The sequence below is a fragment of the Orcinus orca genome, chromosome 15 (assembly GCF_937001465.1).
Source record: "Orcinus orca chromosome 15, mOrcOrc1.1, whole genome shotgun sequence".
NCBI classification, from domain to species: Eukaryota; Metazoa; Chordata; class Mammalia; order Artiodactyla; family Delphinidae; genus Orcinus; species Orcinus orca.
The window spans coordinates 83947699-83961865 of NC_064573.1; the positions used below are offsets into that span (position 1 = coordinate 83947699).

Sequence of the window (14167 nt, forward strand, 5' to 3'; positions counted from 1 at the left end):
TTTGGGTGACCATGTGACCCAGCAACTCCACTGCTGGGTATTTACCCAAGAAAAATGAAAACATATGCTCCTACAAAGATGTGTACATGAATGTTCATAACAGCTTTATTCATAATCACAAAAAACTGAACACAGTCCATCCATAGATGAAGGGATAAACAAACAGCTGTACATCCATACCATGGAATACTACCCCACAATAAAATGGGACAAACTACAGACACACAACCACACGGAGGGATGTCAGACTCAGAGGATAAGCACACGCGAGGATTCCATTTATAAGATTCTGGGAATGGCAAGACTCTACTTTCACGAGTAGAGAGGTCTGCAGGGGCAGTCACACTAGAACAAAAAGATGATTCCCACAGAAGTTAGGATGTTAAGCACCTCTGGAGAGAAGACCGCATGTGACTCCTTCACAATTATTCATTAATCTGCAGCCATGTGTTTATGCATTTTTTTTTTTTTTTTTTTTTTTTTTTTGGCTGTGCTGTGCGGCACGTAGGATCTTAGTTCCCCAACCGGGGATTGAATCCCTGCCCCCTGCATTGGGAGTGTGGAGTCTTAACCACTGGAGAGCCAGGGAAGTCCCTATGCATTCTTTATTGTGTTAGCTTCTGCAAGAAAAAAAACAAGTAAACAAATAGTAATGGGCAGACCACTAGAGAGAGATCAAAACCCTGGCTGTGGTCCCAGCTCCTCTACTAACGGCTGTGACCTTGGAGTCTCTGACCTTGGTTTTCCCATCCAGAAAATGGGCCCACTTCCCACCGCTGTCTCCAAGACCCGTCCATTCGCAAACATCTCAGGCTCGAGTGGACATTTAGGGAACCCCTTCTGCACCCCTTGCCCCCACCCAGGGATCAAAGGCAAGTGGAGCTGCGGCTTCCGGCTCTCACAAGGCTGAGGCAGCTGCATGCAGGGCTCAGGCTCTGGGCCCAGGCTCCCTGAGTTCAAATCTGGGCTCTGCCCTTCCTAGCTGTGCACCCTGGGACAAGTAGCTTCACCTCTCTGAGCCTCAGTTTCTTCATCTCTAAAATGGAAACGAGGGGGACTTCCCTGGTGGTCTAGTGGTTAGGACTCCGCGCTTTCACTGCCGAGGACCCGGGTTTGATACCTGGTTGGGGAACTGAGATCCCGCAAGTTACATGGCGTGGCCAAAAAAATTTTTTTTAATTTTTAAAAATGGGAACAATGATACATTAAAAACACCGACCTTACAGGGATGCCGTGGAGGTAAAGTGCTTTCAGAGCCAGCGTGGGCTCACTAGCAGCAGTCAGTTCCTGCGGGGCGTTCTATGACCCCAAGGCAGGGGCTGGCAGCTAAGCTCCAAGACCCCAAGGAGCCCTAAAAGGGGCAGCTGCAGGCGGCACATGGGGAAGGACCCTGCCCCTTCTTTCCTGTCCTTTTAAGGTTTTTTTCGCTACAGTGCCTCCAGGCTTGACACTTGTCCTGCCATCTGCGGCAGCTCCAGAGACAGGGCCCTGCAGGAAGGCTGGAAACAGGGAGGCCCAGGCATGTCTCCGTAGCCATCCCAGCCTCCCAGAAGCCTCTGTGGCCAGCCCCCTGCGGCAGGTCCTGCAAAGGGCTCAGGCGGGGTCAGGTGGCTGGGCGCTCTCCCCAGGCACCACTGTGGAAGGGTTGGGAGATCAGACCCCACCTGCTTCCCACCATCTCCCAGCCCCAGCCAGTCCCCGCTGCAGTCCCCCAATGGACACAAAGCACCTGATGGCGTGAGGTCAAGACCGGCCTGGGCCGGCCCCAGGGGGCCATACAGAGCATCTCCCAGCAATGCCCACAACACACAGGTCCAGAGAGCAGTTCCCAGCCTAGAAAACTTGGGGACTTCCCAGGAGAAGCAACGGCCACGCTGTGCCCCACGGAGGAAGGTGAAAGGTGCGCTTGGCGAGAGGATGGGGGATGCGGGCAGAGAACAGCTGATCACAGCACAGAGGCTGGAAGGAAGCGGAGCGGAGAGAGTGTGTGTGTGAACCGGGTAGGCAGGGCTGATCGCCGCAGGGCCCCTCGGATTGGGATTTTATTCCCAGGGGCAGGGAGACCCTTAGGAGGGTTTCGCATGCAGAGAAGGGACAAGTCCCACCAGAATTTGGAGAGTGCATTCGGGCTGTGGAGTGGAGGATGGGTGAGGGTGGAAGCGGGACAAGTGGATGGGATGGTGAGCATTTTGCAAGTAGAATTCACGTGGGCGGGCGAGGGATGGAAGGGGAGCCTTGGCGGCTGTGCTGGGCTCCCGGCTTGGACAGCAACAGCTCTGGGTGGGGGAGGGAAGGAGAACCACAAACACTTCCTGTGGCCTTTCTGTGCTCAGGCTGCTTCCCGGGTACCTCACGTAATCCTCACAACCATCCCGGGAGGGAGGGAGGGAGGGATGGGGGCTTCTGTTTCCAGGCCAGGAAGCCGATGTTCAGCAGTAACTCACTCAAGGTCAGGAAGGGAAGGGAAAGAACCAGGATTTGAACCCAGGTCCAAGCGCTTTAAGCCTCGGGAGCCAGGGCACTGGTGGGGGGACCCTCCTTGAGTGTGAACAAGGAGAGCGGGAGTGGGGAGGTGGCCACTCCCAGGCTGACCCCAGGCAGCCCCAGCAGGGAGGGGGCTCAACAGCTCCCTGAGCAGAGCTGCACCCAGTGGGACCTCCGTGGGCCCTGAAGGTCCCCGGGTCCCTGGGCCTCCTAGGAGGGGGGCGGCTCTGACCCCTGTGCAAGGGGCTCAAGCCAGGGAGCAGACCCTCTCACTTAAGGTCTCAGTCACGCTCGTGCCGACACTGCTGCACATCCTCAGTCACACACGCACATACTCACGGCCTCATTCACTCACTTGTTCACACTCGTGCATGCCTGCGCACACTGTGCTCCCACACACTCCCACACACGCGCGCTTGGCCCAGGAAGGCTCCGCGGGGGAGCCAGCCCCCCCGCACCGTGTTTCCAGCCATGGTCCTGTCGTGGCCCAGCCCAACTGCTGAATCCCAGCCACGACCTCCTCTCCCCCCACCCCTGGGGGAGAGAGTGGGGGAGGGAAGGAAGGGGGGCTGACCAGACTGGTTTCCCAGCAAAGCAGATAGAGGAAAGAGGACGGCTTCCAAGGGTTCCCCTCCCCCAGGCCCTCGGTAACCCTCCCTTAAGCACTTCAACAGCTCCCCAGGGCCCACGGGCTGAGACCTGCCCCCACATGGCACCAAGCCCCCAAACAAGCCCCATCAGGCCCCCCTCAGAGCTTTGGCCCTCAACTCTGCCATTTGCCCTCCCACCCCCTCCTCTGCCTTCCCAGCACCAGCATAACACTGCCTTTTTCCTCCTCCAGGAAGCCCACCCAGATTACCCCAGCCACAGAGGCTGACCCAAAGTGTCCATCCACCCCGCTCGGAGACAGGAAGCTAGCAGTCCAAGGCCACACAGGTGCAGGAGGGCAGAGCCAGTTGGGTTCAAACCCAGAGAGAGCTGTCCAGCTTTGACTGGGATACCAGCATCAACCTTCGGCCAGTTGACAAGCTTGACAGAGCCCCTGCACAGGGATGGGGCCATGAATACGAAAGACAAGGGTCCTCAGGGGACACGGTCACACCTACCCACACTCAAACACCACACAGATACATCAAGAAAAGAGCAAGATGGGGAATTCCCTGATGGTCCAGTAGTTAGGACTCCAAGCTTTCACTGCCAAGGGCACAGGGTTCAATCCCTGGTCCGGGAACTTCGATCCCAGAGCTGTGTGGCGAGGCCAAAAATAAAAAAATAAAATAAAGAGAAAGAAAAAAGAAAAGAGCAGACGACGTCAAAGGGCAGTGACTGAAGTAACAGACATAAACCAGCATAAACCTGCAATGAATGACAGGCGTGATGGGGGATGGGGGAGGACTAGAAGACAGGTAGGGTCTCCCAGGAGGTGACACTGGAGCCCAGGGCTGAAGAGATAAGGAGGAAGGCGCAGCAAATGCAGAGGCCTGGAGACAGGACCCAGCTAAACTGGAAGCAGTGGTGGACGGGGCGAGGCGGGGGGCGATACTGGCCTGGGTTTTGTTTCCAGGGTGGGGCCACGGGAGGGGAGGGGCACATTCGGATCTAACGCATGACCAAGTAGAACAGCGTGAGGCATGGCCAGGGAGGACACTTCCGTGTCAATCCCTGTCGGCTCCATGGAGGTGGTGTCCTCTTCCCCAGGCCAAGCCTCAGCCTCTCTCTGCACTGGAGTCTCTCCTAAGGTCAGAACCTGAGGGCTGAAGTCTCGGTGCCAGGCAAGTGCTTGGTAGCTGAACCTCAGTACCTCCAAACCTTTCCCACCAGGCTGTGCTATAGCCACCCAGAGGCAAGGCCCTGACCCCACTGGCCCCTTGAGGCCCTAGCAACACCAGGCCTTTGCCTCCACCTGCTCCCTGGGCAGGTTGCTAAAAGTGATTGCACAGGCCAGAGCTCAGAACAAATCCTCCCTCCCAGCCCAGCCTCCTCTGGGCCTCCAGCCACGTGGGCCGTACCCTCGGCAGGGCCCCAGGAGGCCCACTTTCCAGGTGTGAGAAGGAGAGGGGTGTTGATAGAGCCCCCGCAGTGCCTGCAGACGGGCAAGGCAGTGACAGAGGCAGCCGGGGTGCCAGTCCTGGCTCGGCCACTCCTGCACTGGACACCCAAGTCACTTCATCTCCCCGTGCTTCTATTTCGCTGTCTATAAACTGAGGGATGGTAACAGTGTCCCTTCGAAGGGCTGCTGTGACCACTAAATGAGTTAATACAGCAGAGCCCCTTAGAGCAGCGCCTGGCACAGCGTAGACCTCAACAAGCTTATTAATCACAGTAAGCGCTTTCTGCATCTCCCCACTTCAGGACCCTCACAGCAACACTCCAAGAGAAATGGGGAAACAGAGAAACTGAGGCATGGAATGGTCACCTGTCCCAAGTCTCTCAGCTGGAAGCAAAAGAAAAAAGCTGGGACATGAACCCTTTCTTGAATCCCCTGACCCACCCCCACTCCCAGGGACCCTGGCAAATTCCTCCCCAGTGTGCTCATTTCACAGCCAAACAGACCCGTATCAGACAGGTCTGTGCCCACAATTTGCCCTGGTATAAGTGACAGCAAGTTGTCTCTCCAAAGAACTCCTACACATCCCTCAAAGCCCAGCTTATGATGTCCTCTCCCCTCCCCTCCATGTTATAAGCCTTTCCAGTTAGTCCAGTCATATCCTGGCCCTCACTGCCACCTCACCCAAAAACTCTGCCTGGCCACCTCCAGCAGACCCTGAGCCTTCCAGGAAAGGGCCTGCCTTATCCCTCACTGAGGCCACAAGGCCTGATGCAAAGGCAGATGCACAGTGGGAACAGCAGGGTGAGGCTCAGAGTAAAAGAGACTGCATACAGAGGAGGGTTCAGCACAGTAGGGCCAACGCTGTGAGGTGCAGCTGACAGCAGGGCTGAGAGAAGGCCTGGCACACAGTGGGCCCAGCCGACTCACAACAGACTTAACACAGTGCCCGGTGCACAGTGGGGCCAGGATCACAGAAGGCACTGGGGGAGGCCTGGACCTGCCTGCCGTCTTTCACCCAATCCCCGCACTCCCCACCGCTGAAAAGCCCCCCATGCACCTCCCATACCCATGCGAGTCCCACCTACACTCACAAGCCCAACGGCCTCCTCCTCCGGGCAGCCCACACTCCCTCATACTCAGCTACATGCAATCTGGTTGCAGTCACAAAACCAACAACAACGGCAATAATAACAGTGGCCATAACTAGCGTTTAGTTACTCCTGTGAGGACACCAAGCTGAGCCTTTACATACTCATTTAACTCCCGACAACCTTTCAGGTAGGCTATTTTATTTATTTTATTATTTTTTTTAAAAAAGTCTACAGAGCATTTTTCTTTTTTGCCCGTGCTGCATGGCATGCGGGATCTTAGTTCCCTGACCAGGGATCGAACCTCTGCCCCCTGCTGTGGAAGCGTGGAGTGTTAACCACTGGACTGCCAAGGAAGTCCCCAGGTAGGTTATTTTATTATCCCCATTTTACAGATGAGGAAACTGAGACTTGGGGGGGGCGGGTTGAGTCACTTGTCCCAGGGGTTATACAGCTGATGAGAGAAGTCAGGACGGGCACCCAGGCGGCCTTAACCGTGCACACGGGGCTGAGCGCTGTTACTGTTAGTGGTACCCTTACCCTGTGTTCTCAGACCCTGAGCCGGGCAGCAGGAACCCGACTTAACCCTCCCTGCAGCCTCCTGAGCTGCTGCTACCCATTTCCTGGATGGACAGACTGAGGCTCCAAGAGGGGATCACACAGCCAGGCTGCCACCCACTTCAGTGGTTCCCCACCCCACCCCCGGGGGCGGGTTCTCCACGATTCTCTCCCCAGTCAGTGCAGAGGCCAGAAGCCAGCGCCTGACAGAAGCAGGAGCCACAACTCACCCACAATATCCCTCCCCAGTCATCACCTCCTCCCAGGGCAGGACCCCCTGCCAGGCTCTGCCGTGCCAGCCCAGGAGCCTTGGCACCAGCCCTCAGAGAGGAGACGCTCCACCTGCAGCTCCCGCTGTCCCATCTCAACCCCCTCAGTGGGCACAGGTCAAGTTCTACAAAATCACCCAGGGCCCAGGGGCTGCTGCAATGCCCGCCACTTTGAGGAAAGGGAAGTGATGCCCACGTGAGCCTCCATGTGGCAGCGTGAACCATACGAGGCCAAGATGAGCAAAAGCCACGAAACGTGTTCTACAGACGCCCTAAACGCGATCCCGCAGATCCGGGCATTGCCCCCAGTGGGCAGGCATAACTTCCGGAAGCCATCTCTGCAGGCTGGATTTGGGGACTTCAGGTACAGTGTGACCCAGGCACCCAGGGCAGGAGCAGGCCAGAGTCCTGAGGCGTTAGGGTGTAGGGGACCTAACGCCCCTCCCAGAGCTGCCTGGGTCTGCCAGACACGTCTCTTCACACCCGATGAACAGGGAAGTCTCCCCTGTCCCCTGGGACCGAGTGTGGCCCTTCCCTGTCACTGTCGTAGCAAGCAGCCCAGACAGCCAGAGCGGGAGGGAGGCAGCTCTTCCACTTAGAAGCCACTGGGATATTTTATTTTCCTTCTCAAGTGACAGCTGAGGCCGGCTCTCCTTGAAGCTGCGGAGAGGCAATCATGGAGAGTTCACCCAGGTCTCTGATTCCCCACCAGCCTGCAGCAGCCAGCGACTGCCGGGGCGTGGGGGCAGGGCAGTGGCGCAGCAAAGCCAAGGCCACAGCCAGCGTGGATGTGAGTGGACAGGGCCTGGGGGGGGACAAAAGGGGAGGAGGGGCTGTGGCCCAACAGAGGCGGACACGTGGGCCCACCCAAAGGGGGCACAGCCCATCCAACCACAGGGGCCACGGCCCCACTCCAGGGGGCTCAGGCCCATCCAAGGGGGGGCACACCGTCAGGAGGAGAATGAGGATCCGCACTGACCCTGCCCGCAGGCCCCCCCAGCCCCCGGTCCACCTATCCGGGCTCCCAAAAGAGACCTGCGCTGATCACAGGCCAAACAACCACAATGGTCACCACAGCAATAATAATAGCCCCCCTGCATGCACAGTCACCGTGTGCCAGGTCCTGGGCCGTCTAGCCTGACCCCATTTCACAGATGGGGAAACTGAGGCCCAAAGAAGTTCAGCAACCTGCCCGAGATGGCACAGCCAGGGAGGGGCAGGGAGATGGGGGCCCGGGCGTCCTCCCTCGGCTGCCCCATTCTCCCCCCACTCCACCCTCAATCTGGCCCCAGAACACACTGCTCAGAAACTTCCCGCCTGCCTCCTCGCTACGGGGCGTGGGGCCATCTGCGGAGACAGCAGCCGACAAGAGCAATTAGACGCCAGGAAGGAGCCAGGATATCGACCGTTTCTGGAGGGAAGGGGGGCAGACGGGGGCTCGGGCCACACGGGTGTCGGCAGCCTGGCTCCCGGCCCAGCACAGGCCAAGTCAGGGCAGGCAGCACAGATCAGGCCGGGAGGGCCAGGGGCTTCGCTCCGAGGCCTGCGGAGGCCCAAGACGGCAGCACGGAGAAGCCTTTTGTCCGTCTACCTGTCTGTCCACCACCGGCATCGCCAGCTGCAGACACCTGGAGCTCCCCTGAGGCTTTCACTGCGTGGGCACCGTGCTAAGCCCTGTAAATTACTAACTGGTTTAATTCTTACAACCACCGTACACACGAGTTACTATGACTCTCCCCATTTTACAGATGGGGGCAATGAGGCAGAGAGGCAAGAAAGTGTACCCAGGGTTCCCACAGCTAAGATTTGCATCCAGGCATCCACTCTAACCACACATCACCTCCACCTGGGAGTCCCCTGAGGGGTGGGAGATAAGACAGTGGGCTTTCTGGGAATGGGGCACAGGGGACTGCATGGGGTGGAAACTTCCAGAAGCCTCTGAAAGTCCCTCAGAGGCCCCATCATAGGCTCTCTGTAAAGCTAATTCAGTTTCCACCCTGTAGGAGCACAGGCCAAGGGCCCTACAATGCCAGCTGCTGGGTCCCCCGGGAGGAGGCTGCCTGACGGTCAGCTGGAAGGGAAAACCACTGCAGAGCCTCCCACCCTGCCCCAAGCTTCCCTGCCCAAGAGCAGGGTCTGGGCCATCAGTGGCTGCAGGGCAGGGCCGGGGGCTGCCGGGGAGAGCAGGGGTGTCATGGAACCAGGGATTGATCACCAGAAGCAATTAACTGTCTGGGTCAAGAGATGGTGAAAGAGATTTGTCACCGGGGGCCCAGGGGATATTCCAATGAGTCCAGCAACCCAGGCGGGAGGGGTGGTTCCCGCTGACCTGGTCCTGAAGGGAGATCAGGACTTCTGCACACTACTGGAGCACCCCACTCCTCCCCCACCCCGACAGGCCTCCCTCTGCACACTCCCGCTCTCCAAGACCAGCCCCGACCCACCCCAGCATCTGTGACCCAGGCACCAGCCCATCCTGCACAGATGGGGACAGAGAGGCCCAGCAAGGGAGTCCATACACAGAGTCCCAGCAGCCCGGGATCTGGCCGGAGACCCGGACCCAATCCCAGCTGCACCAGGTTCTAGCTGGGCGACCCCACGCCGGTGCCTAAATTCTGAGGCTGTTTCCTCTGCTACAAGGTGGAGGTGATAAGCAGGGGAGTTAAAACCAGGACGGCTCAGGCACAAATCCCAGCTCTACCATTTTGTTAAGCCTGAGGCCGTCACCTTGCTCCTCCGAGCCTTGGTTTCCCCATCTGTAAAATGGGGGTGATGCCGAGGGCTACTTTGTGCAGAAATATACAGTCTGGCACACAGCAGGTGCTCAGTGCAAGCTCGCCATCGGGGTTCACCAGCCCGCCTCCCCAGGGACGCAAGCCCAGCCCCTCAGCACCTAGGACACCAGGCTCAAGCCCTGAGCCAGGTCATGAGGAGAATACCTGGGGCACGGGCCCCCCGCCCCAGCCTCTGAAGCATGACCCAGTGAGAGACGGAGGCCACCATCCCCGACTGGGCTTGGCGACTGCCTGTCACGGAGAACAGAAGCCCCTGGACACACGTCCCTCCACCCAGATCCTCCACGGACAGAGCTGGAGGGGATACAGGGCACGGGCCTCCCCTGTGTGAGTCCCCCAGTGAGTCTCCCAGCTCTCACCCCCTAGTGTCTGCTTCATTTCCCTCCATGCACACCCTGGGCACATGCGGTCCCTGGGATCCACTGTTTGATGACAGTAAACACCCATAACAGCTCCCTCGCTGTTCCCACTACACAGATGAGAAAACTGAGGCCCGAAGCACCCAGCAAAGGGCAGCCTCAAAGCCAGCTCTTTGTGATGTCCCACAGGAGCTCAGAAGGTGCTCAGAAGCCTGGATCAAGGGGCCGGGGGGCAACACTGAGTCACAGTGAGAAACTTGGTAGAAACTGAAAACAGCCCCAGAGGCCCCACGTACTGCCCAGAGTGAGTGGCGCTGATTCACAGCCGGGCTCTGTGTTGGAAAGTTCCTGCTTCTGTGGTGGAGTGGAGGCGGGGGACCCGGGGCACAGAACAGCCACTAGGCGAGCTGTGAACTGGCCCCAGGGCCGCTAGATCACATCCAGCCTCGTCCACCATCCAGCGCCCCATCAGCCCCATCAGGGAAGTGCCCGGGGGGGAGGGGAGGGGAGAGCATGCTCTGGGCCACAGAAATACGGACGCAGCACGAAAAGGGAATCTAGGTGTTCCTGCCCTCCCCTGCCCGGGGCACAATCAAGATGTGAGTTCCTAAGGCCCGATGCCCGGTCTTCACGCTAAGGACACTTGGGCCTGATCATTCGTCATTGTGGGGCTGCTCTGTGCACTGGAGGATGTTCACAGCATCTCTGGCGTCAAACCGCTATGCCTGTGACACCTCCTCCAGGCTGGGATAAACGAAATGTCTTCAGACACTGCCGAAAGAATCCCGGGGGCTACGTCGCCACACTGACCCCACCCCTACCCTGACCCCTAAGGGCCTCTATTCCTGGGCAGGAAATAGCAGTCAGTGGCACCCACCCTCCCCTGGGCCAGCCCCTTGGTCTGGTCAGTTCCAGACAGGGTAGAACCCACCTGAGGGACAAAGGACCTGTGTCCAGGACCCTAGTCCCCCTCCTCCAGGTCAGGCCAGGGCTGGTCTCGCTGCCAAGGGACCCATCGGCCGTCAACACTAACTGACCAAAAGCCCCTATTACGTCCTGACACCACTCCAGGCACTGGGGGCCTAGCAGCAGACAAGACAGAGGCAGCTCCTGCTTCCTCGGAAGTGACCTGATGTGGGAAGGCCAACAACACACACCAGGGGAAGAAATCAACCAAGAAACTTCATCGATCAACAACTACAGACCTAAGTGGGCGGCTGGGACAGTGGTTGCAGGGGGTGCCCTTGATTGGGCAGCCAGGAGGTCCTCCTGAGGGTGACATCTGAGCTGAGACCTGATGGCAGCCACCATGCCGATTGCAGGGAACAGCATGCCTGGTGGGAGAACAGCAAGTGCAGCGGCTGAGTGCAGAGGCTGGGGTGGGGAGGGATGTGGCTGGAGCAAGAGCCAGGAGATGGGTCAGTGAGGGTGAACAGCTCCCCGGCACCCTTGGGGCCTCTGGGTTTATTCTCAGAGGAGGAGGAAAAAGGGAAGGGAGAGGGTGAGGCAAGGAGCTGAAGATTCTCATTCTCCTTCGGACAGGATCCCTTTGCCTGCAGCATGGAGAGCACAGCAGGGACAAGAGAGGATGGATTCAGGGGCCAGGAGGAGGCTGTGTGGGTGCCGAGCCAGACAGTGGTTGGGGGAGGGGGACCACAGTGTCTGGTCTGCCACTATGAAAGCAGGGAGGGTCTCGACCACAGGGGGTCCCACCCCCCACTCACAGCATCTTGTTGTCTTTGTGCTGTTAGGGCCGAGGGGGTCTCCAAGGCAGGGTCCCCACTCTGGAACACCTCAGAAACTGGCAGGGATGTTATTGGCTGTCCTGGGACTGGCGCTCGGCCAGTGGGACAGTCCCACGCCACGAAAGCCACCCTCTCCACACAATTTTCAAATAACCTGGCCGTTTAAAAAAAACCTGCCAGAACCGATCCAGACGCTAGCTTTTTCTTAGCATCACTTTCATGTGTTTCCAGAACCGAAACGCTTCTGATCTCACTTGCATCGCATCGACACTTACTCATTCTGAGTGGGAGCCAGCAGCACTTCCTCCCATTTCCTTTTACACTACAGTGTACACTGATTGTTGTTATTGTTGTTGTTAATTCTGTGCAAAGTCAAGACCGTATTCAGGAGGAATTTCAGCGCCAAGGAGTAAAGGGGATTTTCCAAGTATATGCTCTAAATATCGTCAGGGGTTGTCAGGATGCTGTGTGGCTCTGGGTAAGCTAGCTGACCTTTCTGAGCCTTAGCTGTTTGCCTGTAACACAGGGAAAGTGATGATGCGATCGTTGCTAGCTCGCGAGATTGAGAGGATCAAACGAATTAACACGGCAAGCCTGCCGCTCTGAGACCCGGAAAAGCACCTGGCCCTCGGTCCATCATCGCATGTGGCTGAAGGGGCTGGAGGCGGGTGGGGAAAAAGGCCCCAGCACAGGCCCCGGCTGGGCAGGGGGTGGAGGAGAAAATCCCGCACTCCCTGCGTGGGCCAGGTGGCTCCTCGCCAGCCCGGCTTTCATCTCCAGGAGATAAGCCGCCTGCTCAAGTTCACGTTCAGGATCAAATGAACCCACTTAATCGCCTTAGAGATCTCCACTGAGCCGGCTCCTCGGGGACCCGGGGAGGAGGGCAGCTGAGCCCCTCCAGCCAAGACCCCCACCTGCACAGCCAGGCATGGAGAGGACACCCTGCCCACCCTCAGCCCCAGCCCCGCACGGCCCGCTGCAGCGCCCCCCACCCCAAGGGCAGGTGTGTGCACCCTGGCCTTCCAAGTCTGTGCACACAGGTCACCTGCTCACCATCACAAAGCACCTACTGTGCGCCCCGTGCCCAGTCAAAGAGACTCTTAATCCCCACAGCCTCCCAGAAGGCAAGTGCTACCACGAATGCCACTCTCCAGATGGGGAAACTGAGGCCCAGAAAGGAAACAGCCAGCCCACGAAGGTGACAGAGCTCCTCGCCGGATCGCCGGCAACCCTCAGGGCAATACCTCCCCCACTTCACAGATGAGAAGACTGAGGCAGGAACGGGCCTTAAGTCACCACCAAGATGCCAACAGTCTCTCTCTCTGGGCGGGGGGGGGGGGGGTGGTGAGAACATGGTTGTATTTTTGTGTGTGTGTGTGTGTGCAGGCTTTTTTTGTGTCTTAATTTTCCAGTTTCTAGAGAACACAGGGACTTCCCTGGCGGTCCAGCAGTTAAGACCCTTGCCACGTGGTATGGCCAAAAATAAATAAGATAAAATAAAATGAAATATAAAATAAAAATACAAAGAACTGGTGGTTCTGCTTCTGAAAACCAAGAAAGTCTTTTTCATAAAGCAGCCGTCGAGCCACACGCCCTGCCCACGGCCTTGGCCATGGGGAGACCTCACACCCTACCACAGAGGGCCAGCCAGGGAGCCCCCTGCAGAACCTGCCAGCATCGGCTGGAAGAGCCACAAGCCAGCAGTCCCACTCCCAGGAACACATGGAGGAGGAGAGCACGTGAGCACCTGGAAGCACCCAGAGAAGCTCCAAACACGGCCATCAACCCAAGCGGTATCTAGGGACTACGCCAATCACGTGTCCTGGGTCCCCATGACAAGATACTATCTCTCCAGAAGTTAAAATTCATCAACTAGGTCTAACTGCACCAACACGTCGCAAAATCCTATTTTCTTTTCTTTTTTTTTCTTTTTTGGCCACACCACGCAGCTCGAGGGATTTTAGTTCCCGACCAGGGATGGAACCCAGGCCCTCGGCAGTGAGAGCACAGAGTCCTAACCACTGGACCGCCAGGGAATTTTTTAAAATAACAATAATAGCTACACGATAAACCTTGTGTGTTACGCTTCTAATCCTCAAAACGGTCCTAGAAAATAGGTACTATTTCAGTCCCTATTTTACCTATAGGGCAACTGAGGCACAGAGTGACATCTCGCAGCTGGAAAGAGGCAGGAGGGATGGGGACCCACGCCGCCAGAATCCCTGCTCGGAACCACTCCAGTCTGCTTGCCTGTCTCAACGTGGAGAGGAAGTTACTAGGCCGAGTTATATAAAAGCTGTCGATATTCGACCACTTTTGACCTACAAAACTGGCAGAGTCCGGTGGCTCAATTCTCATAGCAAACTGCAGAGCGGCAAACACAGAAAGCCACGGCCACGTGCATCCTTCCAGCCTGGAGATGAGACGGGGCCCCAGGCCGTGCAGGAAACCGTGCAGAGGCCCGTGCAAGTGTGACAACATTCTTAGACGAGCACATGTCCAGTGGAGAAGTGGCAGTCTCTGGGGAGGAAGCTCAAATGACGAGAAAGTCACCTGTAATTTTTATTTTATTTTTTTTGGATAAAAGGCAGCCGCCACCTTAGCTGGTGGCCCAGAGCCCAGCCTCCTGGACTCAGACTGGCTAGAACATTCCCACCGTCTCCCCAGACCCCGTACAGCCTATCCGCGAGCAGTGGTTCCCCAGGGCCCGGTCTCCAGAGCCTCCTCTTCAGGGGAGAGAAGCTCTCCCCACCTAAGGATCCAGTTTCATTTAATTGCAGGCTTCAGGTTTCTGGACGACGGCCCAGAGGGCCTTCGGG

General features: G+C 57.6%; 1 protein-coding gene across 40 annotated transcripts in view; it reads right to left on the reverse strand.

Annotated features, from left to right (window-relative positions):
- NCOR2 (nuclear receptor corepressor 2) overlaps nucleotides 1–14167 on the reverse strand; it is a 227924-nt gene that overhangs the window by 198765 nt on the left and 14992 nt on the right. The window lies entirely within an intron of this gene.